This window comes from Mesoplodon densirostris, chromosome 15 (genome assembly GCF_025265405.1).
Source record: "Mesoplodon densirostris isolate mMesDen1 chromosome 15, mMesDen1 primary haplotype, whole genome shotgun sequence".
NCBI classification, from domain to species: Eukaryota; Metazoa; Chordata; class Mammalia; order Artiodactyla; family Ziphiidae; genus Mesoplodon; species Mesoplodon densirostris.
The window spans coordinates 76,286,453-76,304,414 of record NC_082675.1 but is presented as its reverse complement, the minus strand read 5'-3'; positions in this window follow the sequence as shown (position 1 = coordinate 76,304,414).

The window sequence follows — 17,962 nt, the reverse complement described above, 5'->3', positions numbered from 1 at the left end:
AACTAGCAAGACAGGAATACAACCTCACCCATTAGCAGAGAGGCTGCCTAAAATCATAATAAGGCCACAGACACCCCAAAACACACCACCAGACGTAGACCTGCCCACCAGAAAGACAAGATCCATCCTCATCCACCAGAACACAGGCACTAGTCCCCTCACCAGGAAGCCTACACAACCCACTGAACCAACCTTAGCCACTGGGGACAGACACCAAAAACAACGGGAACTACGAACCTGCAGCCTGCAAAAAGGAGACCCCGAACACAGCAAGATAAGCAAAATGAGAAGACAGAAAAACACACAGCAGGTGAAGGAGCAAGATAAAAACCCACCAGACCTAACAAATGAAGAGGAAATAGGCAGTCTACCTGAAAAAGAATTCAGAATAATGATAGTAAAGATGATCCAAAATCTTGGAAATAGAATAGACAAAATGCAAAAACCATTTAACAAGGACCTAGAAGAACTAAAGATGAATCAAGCAATGATGAGCAACACAATAAATGAAATTAAAAACACTCTAGATGGGATCAATAGCAGAATAACTGAGGCAGAAGAACGGATAAGTGAGGTGGAAGATAAAATAGTGGAAATAACTGCTGCAGAGCAGAATAAAGAAAAAAGAGTGAAAAGAACTGAGGACAGTCTCAGAGACCTCTGGGACAACATTAAATGCACCAACATTCGAATTATAGGGGTTCCAGAAGAAGAAGAGAAAAAGAAAGGGACTGAGAAAATATTTGAAGAGATTATAGTTGAAAACTTCCCTAATATGGGAAAGGAAATAGTTAATCAAGTCCAGGAGGCACAGAGAGTCCCATACAGAATAAATCCAAGGAGAATTATGCAAAGACACATATTAATCAAACTGTCAAAAATTAAACACAAAGAAAACATATTAAAAGCAGCAAGGGAAAAACAACAAATAACACACAAGGGAATCCCCATGAGGTTAACAGCTGATCTTTCAGCAGAAACTCTGCAAGCCAGAAGGGACTGGCAGGACATATTTAAAGTGATGAAGGAGGAAAACCTGCAACCAAGATTACTCTACCCAGCAAGGATCTCATTCAGATTTGATGGGGAAATTAAAATCTTTACAGACAAGCAAAAGCTGAGAGAGTTCAGCACCACCAAACCAGCTTTACAACAAATGCTAAAGGAACTTCTCTAGGCAAGAAACACAACAGCAGGAAAATACCTACAATAACGAACCCAAAACAATTAAGAAAATGGGAATAGGAACATACATATCAATAATTACCTTAAATGTAAATGGACTAAATGCTCCCACCAAAAGACACAGAGTGGCTGAATGGATACAAAAACAAGACCCATATATATGCTGTCTACAAGAGACCCACTTCAGACCTAGAGACACATACAGACTGAAAGTAAGGGGATGGAAAAAGATATTCCATGCAAATGGAAATCAAAAGAAAGCTGAAGTAGCAATTCTCGTATCAGACAAGATAGACTTTAAAATAAAGACTATTAGAAGAGACAAAGAAGGACACTACATAATGATTAAGGGATCGATCCAAGAAGAAGATATAACAATTGTAAATATTTATGCACCCAACATAGGAGCACCTCAATACATAAGGCAAATACTAACAGCCATAAAAGGAGAAATCGACAGTAATACACTCATAGTAGGGGACTTTAACACCCCACTTTCACCAATGGACAGATCATCGAAAATGAAAATAAATAAGGAAACAAGCTTTAAATGATACATTAAACAAGATGGACTTAATTGATATTTATAGGACATTCCATCCAAAAACAACAGAATACACATTTTTCTCAAGTGTTCATGGAACATTCTCGAGGATAGATCATATCTTGGGTCAAAAATCAAGCCTTGGTAAATTTAAGAAAATTGTAATCATATCCGGTATCTTTTCCGACCACAGCACTATGAGACTAGATATCAATTACAGAAAAAGATCTGTAAAAAATACAAACACATGGAGGCTAAACAATACTTAATAACTAAGTGATCACTGAAGAAATCAAAGAGGAAATAAAAAAATACCTAGAAACAAATGACAATGGAGACATGACAACCCAAAACCTATGGGATGCAGCAAAAGCAGTTCTAAGAGAGAAGTTTATAGCAATACAGTCCCACCTTAAGAAACAGGAAACATCTCGAGTAAACAACCTGACCTTGCACCTAAAGCAATTAGAGAAGGAAGAACAAGAAAACCCCAAAGTTAGCAGAAGGAAAGAAACCATAAAAATCAGATCAGAAATAAATGAAAAAGAAATGAAGGGAACGATAGCAAAGATCAATAAAACTAAAAGCTGGTTCTTTGAGGTGATAAACAAAATTGGTAAACCATTAGCCAGACTCATCAAGAAAAAAAGGGAGAAGACTCAGACCAATAGAATTAGAAATGAAAAAGGAGAAGTAACAACTGACACTGCAGAAATACAAAAGATCATGAGAGATTACTACAAGCAACTCTATGCCAATAAAATGGACAACCTGGAAGAAATGGACAAATTCTTAGAAATGCACAACCTGCCGAGACTGAATCAGGAAGAAATAGAAAATATGAACAGACCAATCACAAGCCCTGAAGTTGAAACTGTGATAAAAAAATCTTCCAACAAACAAAAGCCCAGGACCAGATGGCTTCACAGGTGAATTCTATCAAACATTTAGAGAAAAGCTAACACCTATCCTTCTCAAACTCTTCCAAAATATAGCAGAGGGAGGAACACTCCCAAACTCATTCTACGAGGCCACCATCACCTTGATACCAAAACCAGGCAAGGATGTCACAAAGAAAGAAAACTACAGGCCAATATCACTGATGAACATAGGTGCAAAAATCCTCAACAAAATACTTGCAAACAGAATCCAACAGCACATTAAAAGGATCATACACCATGATCAAGTGGGGTTTATTCCAGGAATGCAAGGATTCTTCAATATACGCAAATCAATCAACGTGATACACCATATTAACAACTTGAAGGAGAAAAACCATATGATCATCTTGATAGATGCAGAAAAAGCTTTTGACAAAATTCAACACCCATTTATGATAAAAACCCTGCAGAAAGTAGGCATAGAGGGAACTTTCCTCAACATAATAAAGGCCATATATTAGAAACCCATGGCCAACATCATCCTCAATGGTGAAAAACTGAAACCATTTCCACTAAGATCAGGAACAAGACAAGGTTGCCCACTCTCACCACTCTTATTCAACATAGTTTTGGAAGTTTTAGCCACAGCAATCAGAGAAGAAAAGGAAATAAAAGGAATCCAAATTGGAAAAGAAGAAGTAAAGCTGTCACTGTTTGCAGATGACATGATACTATACATAGAGAATCCTAAAGATGCTACCGAAAAACTACTAGAGCTAATCAATGAATTTGGTAAAGTAGCAGGATACAAAATTAATGCACAGAAATCTGTGGCATTCCTATACACTAATGATGAAAAATCTGAAAGTGAAATCAAGAAAACATTCCCATTTACCATTGCAACAAAAAGAATAAAATATCTAGGAATAAACCTACCTAAGGGGGCTTCCCTGGTGGCGCAGTGTTTGAGATTCCGCCTGCCGATGCAGGGGACACGGGTTTTTGCCCTGGTCCGGGAAAATCCCACATGCCGCGGAGCAGCTGGGCCTGTGAGCCATGGCCGCTGAGCCTGCGCATCCGGAGCCTATGCTCCGCAACGGGAGGGGCCACAACAGTGAGAAGCCCGTGTACCGCAAAAAAAAAAAAAAAAAAAAAAAAAAACCTACCTAAGGATTCAGAAAACCTGTATGCAGAAAATTATAAGACACTGATGAAAGAAATTAAAGATGATACAAATAGATGGAGAGATATACCATGCTGCTGGATTGGAAGAATCAATTTTGTGAAAATGACTCTACTACCCAAAGCAATCTACAGATTCAATGCAATCCCTATCACTACCACTGGCATTTTTCACAGAACTAGAACAAAAAATTTCACAATTTGTATGGAAACACAAAAGACCCCGAATAGCCAAAGCAATCTTGAGAACAAAGATCGGACGAGTGGGATAGGGAGGATGGGAGGAAGGGAGACACAAGAGGGAAGCGATATGGGAACAGATGTGTATGTATAACTGATTCACTTTTTTATAAAGCAGAAACTAATACACCAATGTGAAGCAATTATACTCCAATAAAGTTGTAAACAACAAAAAAAAATGAGAGCTCAGTCCTTTAGCTAAAATAAACTGAATTCTGCCAACAATCATGTGAGGGTAGAAGATGATCCTAAACTCCAGAGGGGAACATTACCTGACTGGCACTTTGATTGAGGGACTCTGAGCACAAGAGCCAGCTAATCTATGCCTGGACTCCTGACTTATGTAAACATTGAGGTGATACATATATGTTGCTTTAAGCTGCTAAGTTTGTACTGTTTGGTTACCAGCATAGAAAACTAATACAGGTAAACAGATATTCTGTGTATTCTCCTTGTATCATTTTTGCACATTTGAAACTACATCAGTATAAAAAAATTTTAAAAACACCTTGTCCATCTGTGTACGACTTCTTTTTTTCCCTGCTTAGAAGGCTATAGGCTAAGCTAATCAGCAAAATCAGTATCTCAACCTTTCCATTCCAGTAGCTCAAATAAGACAATAATAACCATGGCCTTTAAATGTCTTTGAAATCTTATATTGTGCTTTACTATTAGTGTTAATATTGCACTAGAGTATAATGGATCAGTTTACTTTAATATGATAATTAAAATTTATACTTTTGTTTCTAGCTATGATGAAGAAATCAGGATTGAATTTTCCTCTCTTTCATAAATCAACTAGAAAACTGAATGAAGTAAGAAATAACTGCATTCAAATATTGAACTGCAAAAAGTGAATAATCGTAGTTCCTAGCAGAAGGGGAAAAAGTGAGGTGAGTCATACAATCATCCCAGCTTTCTATCTTGAAGCATTTACTGAATCACATTTCAAATGGGGAGTTCTTAAACAGAGCCTAGGGGTCTTGATGAGTTGTGAAGACTGAGATTGAAGTTTGGGGTAGCTGAAATGGCCCGGAAAACAGGCTGTGTATCAGAGAGGAGGAAGCTACTCAGAAAAGTGCTCCAGGAAATTTTGTGAGTTACCTTGACTTTATTAACTGAATACCAAGCAGCACATTTAGAAGGCCGGGGGAACAACTAGAAACCCTAAATTGAACAATTCTGAGAGATTCCAAAACCTGGGAGATGATCGCGTTCTGATAAGGCATTTTGACCTTGTATACAGTGATCTAGGTAAACTCATTTTTTAGTTCTAGAAGTATTTTTGTGGAATCAGTGTGATTTTTCTATATAGACAATTCTTTTATATGCAAATAAGCACCTTTTCAAATCTCTAAACCCTTAGCCTTAATAGAAAGACTATACCTTAATCTATCCAAAGAGCAACTTCCATAGGACTTGTCAATGAGTGGTTTTTTTTTTCTTTTAAATATGCAACAGAGTAGAAGAAACAGAAATAAAACTATATTGAACACTAGATAATAGAACCCTTATTTTAATCTGATTTTACCATAGTATAATAAATATGTGAAAAAGCAAAAGGGATTTAACTGCTCTGGGACTCATTATTCCAATTTATAAATGAGAAAACTAATACTTAATCCATAGAACTGTTGTGAGAATAGAATGAGAAAATGTACATAAGCCGTAAGACTAATATAAATACTTAGCAATATTTCAGGTTTTTTTTGTAAAGCTCAGCAAGAGGATAAATGTAACCTTTAAAAAATACAATTAGAATATTGTTAAATAAAAATTTTCAAACTGAATAAGAACCACCCTTAAGAGAAAACAGCATTCCTGGAATTTATTTTTTGTTGTTTTGGTTTAAGTAGCATATAAATATTAGATTAATTTTAGAAAAAAATGTTAAAAATATAGAATGGGGGCTTCCCTGGTGGCGCAGTGGTTGAGAGTCCGCCTGCCGATGCAGGGGACACGGGTTCGTGCCCCGGTCTGGGAAGATCCCACATGCTGCGGAGCGGCTGGGCCAGTGAGCCATGGCCGCTGAGCCTGTGCGTCCGGAGCCTGTGCTCCGCAACGGGAGAGGCCACAACAGTGAGAGGCCCGCATAACGCAAAAAAAAAAAAAAAAAAAAAAAAAAATAGAATGGAAATTTTTAAACAAAATTACCTATTAGCTAGTAAGAAATTCTCTTCATGTTTATGTTGCAATATAGATATGTATGTGTATATATACATATATATACACAGTTTAAATATATATACACACACATAGTTTTTATATATATGTACACATATGCATATATACACAGACCTACAGACAGAGATATGTACATATGTATAAATTTTTGCTTTAATAGGGGTTGCTATTTCATCCATACTTCTAATCAGGGAACTGTTAAAGTGTACTGGTCTTATGTATGTTTCTTAAGTATTTTCATTATCAGTATTACCTTTTACTATTTTGTGACCTGAAATATTTTCCCATTACCTCTTTTGGGCATGAGAAACATACACTCTCACCACACCTTTCTATGATATTTTACTATCTTTTTATGAAATAAAATGTGTAAAGTTATAAAATGTGGGTAATTTTTTTGAGAAGTACGCACATTGTAATAGTGACTACAAGTGTTTGTGTTTAAACTATCATGAATGCAGTTTAGAGGTAAATTTTCTAAGGGTCTCTGTGAAATATTTTAACAAGCCACAAACATGCCACATAACTACTTTTTAAAAAGAATTTCATAAACACATAGCTCCCTTAGAGAATTTTCAAGGTTATTAATCATGAAAGTTTTTTTTTTTTATAAAAACAGGCTATTTCCCTGACTTATTTGCCCTTTAGATAGTTAATGGTTTTATTTCTTCCAAAATTTGCTAGAAATATTAAAAACTACTATTCAATGTCATGTGTTCTTTATTTTTTTGGTCAATATCACACACATACTGTGGAATCTTGTCTCCACTGATCTCATTCTTCTTTTCAGAAATATTTTATAAATACCTAGAAAATGAGACTATGACTCAAGGGATAAATGTGCTCCCTCTTGTTCATTGTTTATGGGATAAAATACATACATGTTAAACTTGTATTCATTCTCTTCCATGAATTTTTTTGGACATGGCTTATGTCTTTGAGCTCTCTATAAACCTCCAGCTGATCATAGATTTTTTTAATATAAAAATAATTTTAGTTCTTTTAAAATTTATTTTTCAATTTACATACAGTGAGAGTATCCCTTTGTGGTGTACAGTCTACAGGTTTTGTCAAGTGCTTAAGTCATATATGCACCCCATACACAATACAGAAAATTTCCATTACCCCCCAAATTTGCTTTCTACTGTTGCTTTGTGGTTAATCCTTCCTCCAAACCCCACTTCTGGAAACTACTGATCTATTCTCTGTAACTGTAGATTTGTCTCCATAATATGATACAAATGGAATGATACAGTATGTAGCCTTTGGGGTGTAGATTCATTCATTCAGCACAATGCATTTGAGAGCCCTCTATGTTGTTACAAGTATAATAAGTTGGTTCCCTTTTGCTGCTGGATGATATACTATTGTGGGTGTACCACAGTTTGTTTTCCCATTCACAAGTTTAAGAAAATTTTGACTGTTTCTACCTTTTGGTAATTATGAATACAGCCTCCATAAACATTCTAATAGAGGGGTTTTGGGTTAATGTAAGTTTTCATTTCTCATGTATAAATACCTTGGAGTGTGATTGATGGGTCACATGGGTGAGTACATATTTACTTTACCAGAAAATGCCAAGGTGTTTCTCCAAAGTGCTTGTTCCCCTTGGCATTCTCTCCAGCAAAGTGTGAGAGTTCCAGTTACTCCACACCTTCCCAATAGTTGATGTTGTTTATTTTTTTGTTTTTATAATTTTTTTGCTATTATAATAGGTATAAAATGGCATTTCTTTTGAGTTTATATTTTCCTATTGACTAATGATGTTGAGGATACCTTCATATGCTTAGCTTCCATTTATTTATCTTTTTTGGCAAAGTGACTGTTTAAATCTTTTGTGCATTTTTTAATAGATTTGTTTTCTTAGTGTTGAGTTTTGAAAGTCTTAGTGTAATCTGAATACAAGTACTTTGTAAGATATGTAATTTGCAAATATTTTCTCCAAAGGGTCTACAGTGGTATCTTTTTTTATGCCTGATATAGGTAATTTGCTTATTTTTTTTTTAATCATGGTGAGTCTGGCTAGAGGTTTATCAATTTGATTGATATTTTCAAAGAAATAGCTTTTGCTTTTATTATTTTTTCTATTGTCTTTATTCTTTCAATTGCATTGATTTTTGTTTATCTTTACTACTTCTTTCCTTCTTGTTTTGGGTTTAATTTATTCTTTTTGTTGTTTCTAAGATGTCTTAAATTACTGATTTGAGAACTGCTTTCTTTTCTAAATTATATATTTATTGCTATAAGTTTCCTTCTAAGCACTTTGTTAGCTGTATCCCACAAATATTAACATGTTGTATTTTTATTTTCACTTAGTTCAAAATATTTAAAAATTTCCCTTTAAAACTTCCCTTTTGAACCATAGGTTATTTAGAAGTGTGTTGTTTAATTTCCAAATATTTGGGGGCTTTCTAGATATTATTTCTCATTTGTTTCACTTATGGTCTGAGAGCATACTTTATCTGATTTATACTCTTTTAAATGTGGTGAAATTTGTATTACAGCACAGAACATGGTCTATCTTAGTGAATGTTTTGAATGATTTTTACTATTGACCTCTCTATGTCTTTATGTGTAAAGTAAGTTTATTATAGATAGCATACATATACTTTAGTCTTTTTACCCTATCTGACATTCTGTGTCTTTCAATTGGTGTGTTTAGACTGTTTATATTTGTTTATTGATGTGGTTGGGTTAAAATCTACCATCTTGTAGTTGTTTTTCTAATTGTTCCTTCTCTTTTTTGTTATCGTTTTTCCCTCTTTTTTGTAACTTCTTAAAGGATAATGGAGTATCCATTTTTTTATTCTCTTTTATCTGCACTGTTGAGTTATTATTTATACCTCTTCTAAAATTTTTAGTTGTCCTTTGGGTTGTAATATACATCATTAATTAATCAGAGTGTATTTTCCAATAATATTATACTGATTTATGTATAATATATGAATATAAGTGAACAGATCAAACCAAGCATACAAATACATCCTTTGTGTTTTTATTGTTGAACATCTTACTTTTATATATGCTATAAATACACAATAAATAGCTAGTATTTTTGCTTAAGACAATCATTTGTATTTCAGAGCAATTAAATATTAAGAGAAAATATTTTATACTTTTATTCCATTTTCTTTGCATTACTCTTCTTTTTGTAGATCCTATTTTTCTGATTTATTTATTCTTACAGAATAGCTTTTCTTAACATTTCTTACAGTGAAGATTTGCTGGCAATAAAATTCCTAGAGATTTGTTTGTCTCAGAAGGTCTTCCTCTTTCTATTATAACATATATATTTGGTGAACATAGAATTATGGCTGGAAAGTCTTATTTTTGTTTTTTTCCTTTTCAGCTCTTTGAATATGCTTTCCTGTTGTGAAATAATCATGTGTACTTATTGTAGAACTTTTATCCACTTTTGTCACTTGGTTCACAGTATGAGAGGATATTTTGATGAGTGTGTACAGGGATACTCATTTTTCCTTTTGCCTCGGGCTCCAGTATGGCTTGTCATGGACTGTCAGAGAATTTTTCTCAATATCTCTTCCATTCTCAGCTTTAGGTCTCCTCTTAATGCTGTGCCAAGAATGTCTCTATGCTTTTGCGACTCTTTTCCACAGTACTTCACTGTTACTTGTTATTTGTTGCTTGGTACTTATTAGGTTGGTTGGGGGCCAGGGAAAAAGTCCTTCTCTGTTAGGCCTCAGTCCTAAGTAAGGCAATGCGTCCCTGGCTTGGGAGTGTGGCTTCTTAGTGCTCCTGTTCTCCACCAACTCTGGGCTTAGCTCCTGTTCCTGTCCCTCAGCCAGAGAGATTGTTTTTTTCTCTTCCCTCCTCATACCAGTGGGTTTTCAGTGGTGTCCCGAGGATGACAATTTTTATTGCTCTTTCCCCTGAAGTTTAATGCTTTGGTCTGTAGGGGAAACAGGAGAGAAGGATTTGAGTGGGACTTTGTGCCTCTCAGCAGCTGCTGCTGTTCTCATGCCCCATGCCTGCACCATGAGGGACCGTTCCTCAGAACTCATTCAGTGAGGTCCAAGGAGAAGAGCCTTTCAGTGGGGGCAGACTTTCCCTACATCTGCATTCCTCTGGGGCTCCGCATAGCTCATACTCAGCATCCGCCAATCTGTGAACAACTCTAGCTGAATTCTTCAAACGATGGCTGCATTTGTTCCAAATAAACAGGTGCTTCTACTCTATCTCTCCCCATACGCACTTGTCTCTCCCTAGATTTTGAGCTAGTTTATTACCTTGCAACCTCAGCTTTCTGATGGGTTCGAGAAAAGTTGGCAACTTGGAGTTTGTCATTTTTTGTTGTGAAAAGGGGGAATGATGCTCTTTCCAGTTCTCTACAATGGAAGTAGAAACTATAATCCTATGTATATTTTTAAAATAATTTTTGTCTCCTCTTGACCACTCCAAGTTCAATCTAAAGACTTAAATCTTACTTTCTGTTTTATACCACTTATATGGTTATTTTGTCATTTAATCATTCACATCCTGCAGTATTTTTGTTGCTACTTTAAATTCTTATACGATAAACATTGTTTTTAAATTTTTCACTTAGTCCTATGAATGTAAAAAATGTCACATTCATCTTCATATTCTTTTTTTTTTTTTTTTTTTTTTTTTTTTTTTTTTTTTTTTTTTTTTTGCGGTACGCGGGCCTCTCACTGTTGTGGCCTCTCCCGTTGCAGAGCACAGGCTCCGGACGTGCAGGCTCAGCAGCCATGGCTCACGGGCCCTGCTGTTCCGTGGCATGTGGGATCTTCCTGGACCGGGGCACGAACCCGTGTCCCCTGCATTGGCAGGCAGATTCCCAATCACTGCGCCACCAGGGAAGCCCCATCTTCATATTCTTTACAGTGATTGCTTTGTAATGGTAGAGTACAGTTTAAGGGCTTGCTTTATTTTAGGCCACCTTTAGTTATTTGGCTAAAAAAAGAAAAAATTGCAGAGACTAGCAAGGCTAACAGTACTTTGTCAATGACAGATATGAAAAGAGAACTTATCTTTTAATTAAAAAAATTTTTTTAGATGCATACATAAAATCTAATGTTATTATGATGACAGGCAGTGTTGATTAGAATGTGAGTGAAAAAGATTTTCTTTTTAACCAGAATGCAAATAATGAACATATAATAAAAAATAAATAAATGCAAGTAGGTTGCAAATTTGTGTGGAATGGTCAGTTTATTCTCTCCCAGTCTATATCAGAAGTCAGTTATATCCAGAATTGTATATGCCAAACCTGGAGCCAAAGGGAGAAGTTGCTTGGGAGACATAATGGTTTTGATAGCTGTGTTCACTCACCAAATGCTTGAGTCCCCCAGTCTTGGCCTTCTCTCCCCATTTGTATCAGAAGCAGATCGATCAATCCCTGTTATGTGACACCCTCTTTTTCTAGATTACCTGAGGTGCCTATCCTATACTTTGTGTGAGGAAAGACTGTGTAAAAAAAAAAAAAAAAAAGTGAAGGGAAAATTTTCTAGGTTTCTTAGTTGTGATCACATTATGTTTTGGTTATTATCCTGTTTGATTTTGTATTTTTATAGACTTCTCTATGACACGTCTTCAGAAAACCTCTTGTGTTATTTCATACAGATGACTAATCCCATCTATTCGTGGATTTCACTTATTTCTAAGTTTCTTGAACATTCGTGATTTTCCTCTCAATAGTGATTGTTACACCTCTCCCACGAACACATTTAAAAAATTGTTGACAGTGGAGGAGGCCATGCATGCATGGGGGCATATGGGAGATCTCTGTACCTTCTACTCGGCTTAGCTGTGAACCTAAAGCTGCTCTAAAAACTAATGTCTATTAAAACAAAAATTGAAACAAGTGATTAGCTCACTTCATGACACTAGCATATAACAGTTACTTCATGTGGTATTTCTGAAGGCACAGTTCAAATAATTTTCACTTTTTAGGGTTCTCATAATTATTTGAAACATTATAATTCCAAATAACTATGCATTTCCAAATGTATTTCCTTACTTGATTCCTTATCTTTGTGTCTCAGATATTTTCTCATATTTGTCCATTTGGATGGCTGTTATTCTGACACTGTACTTTGACATTGACATGACATTTTACTTTTATTCTGACATTGTACTTTCTTCTGAATAACAAAATATGTGATTTCCTTCCCATTCTCTCAGCATTATCTATTGTATCCCTTCAAATTTGGGGCTGTCCTTCATTATGCATGTCAGGCTGTCGGGTTTTCAACCTTGCTGAAAATAAAAATTCCCTTTATGAGTCGATATGGAGGGTAAAGAGTCAATTTTTTTTCCTTTTTTCCTTTTTTTTTTTTCAAATAAGCAGTGTGTATACTGTGAGACGAGTTCTCCTGTATTTTGTTTCTCACCAAAAGACAGTGTCTTATCATAAAATCCTTCCTTCAAGGACATTATATTTTTCTTTTAAGGTTCTTCACCTTTAAATATAGCACAACATAAAGCTTTCACAGATTGATGGGAATCATATTACAGTTTGAGGTAGAGTGTAGAGCTGTTTCCTCAGGGATTATCCACTATAGAATTCCCCTCTCCTCATATTTCTAATAACGGCATATCCTAAAATAATTGCAGTAAAGCAACCAACGTCTATTTCTTTGCATGGATTCAGTATATGTACGCTCAGGATTTGCTCACTAGAGTTTTGTTTTTGTTTTTGTTGTTTCCCTTCACAGGCTGAAAATCATGACATTCTTTTCTGAATGCCACCTATTGTGCACAGTTGTTAACACCACATATTTCAAAGTCCTAATCTCCCCCCCCCCCATATCCTCACAGTGTCTCCAACCTTTTAAATTGCGATATGTGTACTAATTCAATAGCATACCAATAGTGCTACCACAGAATATCATGAGTTCCATTTATTCTAAGCCAGTTTAAATATAGGAACTCATTTATTATTAATTCTTTGTAAGTTTTCTTAAAATCTGGCAGATTAGGCTGGATACTTACATTTCTTAAAGTAGCAAATTATTACAATTTATTAGAAACATTCATCTTCTGTGAATCGCCTTTAAAAAGTTCCTACAATGAAAACGAGACAAGAAATGTTATTCATAAGCATGTGGCTATTGGGATGAGTCATAGTTTTTCCCCCTACAATGATGCAAGGCCCTAGCCAGCTCCAATTTATAATAATGAGTTTAAAAACTAGCATGTCTTAAATTGCTATTATATACAAATTCCTTTATATATTTTATGTCTAACTATTCAGTTAGGTAGATAATATTATACCTGTTTTAACTGATGGATCTTAGAGGGATTCTTGTAAGAATTGTATCCCCAAAGTGTTGACAGTGTTTGATGGATTCCCTCCATCTATGAATGTGCCAAAAGTAAAAGCAACGATTCCAATCCTCTATTGCTTAAACAAGAAGAAAGCTTTATTATTTTTAACCAAAACTATAGCATATGTTTCAAGCGGAGATTTATCCCGGCTGTGGGGACTTGATAGGTTCTGAGTCTCATCTGGCATTCTCTTCTTGTCATGTCCATCCATGGTCTAGCATTGGGCCTCTGTAGTGCTAAAATATAAACCACTATTCCCCATAGTAATGGTGGATGTTTCCACATGGGTCACTTTTACAGTTTGTGCTAAACTGGGGGAGTACAGTGGCTGTTACTCAAAAATGTTCTCTGGGCACCATATTCATGGGTAAGTCCTAGCATGTCATACAACTACTATTCTAATTGCTAGAAAGCAAGAAGAAGGGAGTGGCAATGAAATCAGCTTCTGACTGTTCTTAAAGCCTAAAGAGACCGGTCTAGGATTGGTTTTCTCCATCATAATAGTGGCTGACATCACAGGACAGCATGGGAGCTGGTGGAATAATATCCAAAGAATAAGCCCTAGTTATATATCCTTTACTTAAACATTCCTTAGTTCTAAGAACCAGGGTTATTTCCTTTGTAATAAAGCCCATTCCTATTAGTGCATACAGCAGGATGCATGTGCCATCTAAAAATTTAAAATAACAAATACCAAGTTAATGTGAGTGTGGGCATGTTCAAGTGTGTTAAGCATTTAAAATAAGTTTTAGGAACTATCTCAACATTTCTTCAAACAGTAATAAATGTCTAAGCATGGATTAAATTTCATATATTTCTTACTCTAAAGTTTGTGTTTCAAGTGTCCTCCAGTACAGCATGTCGTCTTTATGTAGTTTATGTTCTTCCTTTGTAAGTTAATTGTTTACATAGTGTTGAAGGTGAATACTTGACCTATGATCTGCTTCTTGTTTTTGCTTATCCATGAATTTTATTTTGCTAGCATACCCAGAATTAATTGGACCCAGGGAATGGAATAGGGCAACTAAACTCACAAAATATTTGCCTAGAAATAATGTCAACTTACTGATTTGTCATGATTAATATAAGTGCAAAGAGTACAAGAAACTTGTGCCAGTTCATCAATTCAGTTTCACCTCTGTCGGAAATTCTATATGGAAACCCAAATATAACAAGTCACTTAGAACCAATTCAGTCAGAGAAAGGGAAGGTAATTGGCTGGTTTTAATGGCAATGATGTCTAATCCATGCATTTCTGCTATAAGAACCTATTTGCTATAAGGACTAGATCTTGGAGTCTTTGTGTCAATATATCTACCCTATTGAAGAAAAGAGAAAACATTTTATTTTGAATTATATACTGACTGGGAAGGGGACTCTTTAGGAGGAGGAGGAGGAGAAAAGTATCAAGTTTAACTAGCAGACATAAAAAGATTTAAATTATGAAATTCCAGAAAAATGATCAGTCAGACCTTGAGGAGGTAGAAGGAAGACACAGGAGAAAAGTGACAGAACCTGGTGACAAGAGTCAGAGTGGCAAGGAGCACAGCAGACATCGGATCAAGTGAAGGGCTCTGATCAAAGTTGCACGAGAATGCTCTACTCATGGAAGTCCAAGAAATAGGCCCTCTGTCTTATGGTAATTACCCGCTAATAAAAAAAACCTTGCTCAATAAGGGATACATCTATAATTGGTCTTGTCAGATTCCATTTAGGAAAAGGAAGTATGTATTTCCAAGGTGCAAATGCTCGGACATGACTGCACTGGGAGAGCTAATGACGTGGTCAGGTGTTCGGACCTACTCGTAGAGTCCCCATGAACGTGACTGCTGCAGTTGTGCAGTCTGCTGTGGGTGAACTGTGTTGCCACTCAGAGTTCATAAAAGGCACTTCCATGGAGGTTGTGGTTTTACAAAATGGTAATCAACTCCCAGTAAACAGCCAAAGAAACTGCAGTCTTTTCTCTATTTACACATAGTTGCATTCTTAGAATAGTCACTGTATATTAAACCCATGCAAAAAGTATCTTACGTTTATACTTAAAAGAGTTATGCTGTAGATTTAAGAATTTATAGATAGGTATTTCATCTTAAGAGTGTCCTGTATGATATCTAAAGTCTTGCAGAATGCAGGGCAATCTTCAACTGTGCAGGACCGTAAGTGCACTTCAGGACATCTAGTATCCCTGACCCTTGTACATTTAAGTCCAGGAGTGACTCTGATCATTTTAATAACCAAAACACCCTTTCAGATTGCCAAAGCCCTAGAAGTCATGTTAGTATGCATTATTTTGGGCTGTATTTTATGGAGCTGTTTCAAAACGTTCAAAAACCTGGACTTTTCTATTTGCCTTGTATGACTCATCAATCTGTGATTTTTTTAAAAATTAAATATCTACATGTGGTGAAAGCTACAGTTAAGGATAGAGATGAGGAGTTAATCAGAAACAAACATCAAAAACAGAGATTCTGTGTGACTCAGTCAGAACAATTGTTTATTTTTAGATTTTTGAAATAAAAGGTGAAACTATCATTAACACAAAGACCTCATTATACGAGGATCCAGGTCAGACCTGGACTTTGAGGTGTTGAGATGATAAGTACCTACAATCTGGAGAGTAGGTGTTTGAATAAGAACACAGAGGATTTGGGGAATAACACTTAAGGTTGTCATGAGCATGTTTTCTAGCAACTCGAGGTCGAAAAGTAACTGCTGCTTTGAACCTCTCTGATTACTAAGAGCACGGGTCCTCTGTTTTTTTCACCTTGATTTCAGATACCTGTGTTCTTCTAATGACACTGACTACTATCTCAGCATCCACAGGTTAATCATGTTTCCTTTTTGTACACAGGGATTAGTAACAATGACTCAGAGCAGGGACCTAAAAACTCTTTAGCCTCTAGCCAGAGATATAATGTGCACGACAGTGTAAGATAAATAAGCACGCTCCTCTGCTGAGCTGTCAAACGCAGCGCAAGTATGAGCTGGCTATTACCTGTTGCCTTTTTGCAGCCTGGAATTTCATTTGCATTTGAATTTATTTCTCTTCCTTTATTCTTTTCGATTCTTTCTGTTGTCTTTAACACTAATCTCTGTCTTTTCTCACTTAAAATTGTGTTAACGGATGGGAAGCGTTAAGCTTCATTTAGGTAAATTAAAAAGGCTAACACTTCTGCCACGGGGTAATTTTGCCTTTCCATCCATTTCTTTCCATTATTGGGGCGTGGCCTTTTTCTACATCCTCGACCCCCATGTGTCAGTCACCAGGGCTTGCACTGGCTTTCAGTTTTCTTTCTTCCCCTCCCACAACCAGGCTCTTGCCAACCATCCACCATATACAATATTGCAGCTACAAGCTGTTCTCAGAAAAGCCACTCAAAATAGCTGAGGAGCAGCTGCTTCTGTGATATTTTCAAAAGGAAGAAATTTGTATTTTTTTTTCCCCAAAGGCTAAGGGTCTGTTGGTTTTGCATAGAAAGAGGCAGATGAAGTCCTTCAGTCCATCTGGAGTTCTCTGCCCCTCACTTTTCAGCTCCAGTATCAATATATGAATAATGGGCAGGGAAATGGAAGATGGTTCTGGAAGAAGTATGCATCATGTACTTGAAGACTGTTCATTTGCTTCTCCTATTTTTGCAACTGATATTTACAAGTAGATTAACAAGAGTTGATTTCTGGGTACAAATCAGGGGAAAAAAATAAAGGCCCGTTGAATCCAGTTAGTATTTTCTAGCATTTTTTGACTCATTTGTCAGTCACCCAACATAACACTAGTGGGAGCGCTTTAATAATGTGGAGGAAACGTATCACTAAAGTCTGGCCTGCTTCTTCTACTCATGAAATTTAAAGGCTTTGAGAAATTTGGGGAATGGGGCTAAGTATCCTTAATTTTTTAGTCTGCTATTGTAAGCCTCTTCTTCCCCCCTTCCCTCTCACACCTCCCCAGGAAGCACTTGAAAGAACAGGGTGGCTGTCAGGGCTGGAACAGAACAATTAGATGTCAAGGATGCAATTAGTCTAAGATTAGAGCATCAGGGACGCAAAATCATGGCATCTGAGACCAGGCAGCTATGAACTAGTAATTAAGAAACTACTTTCCACTTATTTCCTGGAAAAGATGTATTTGTGTATTTCCTGCGAGATAATGTTTAGTCACTGTACAGTTATGTTCCAGTTGAGCAATTGATGCCACATCTTGATTCTGGAAGAGTTGAAATGCCTCTCCAGAAGGAATACTCCTGTACATTAGTAACGCATCCCATTGCCTCCAAAGTAAATTTTATGCTGCAGATCAAGCAGAGCTACAAATAATCACACTTCTTGTCACATGCTGTGGAATCACATCAAGCATTATAAATTATTAGAGAATTCACATGGACATCATGTAATACCACAGGAGTTCCATTATGATTCACCATTCAGTAACATCCACTGACTA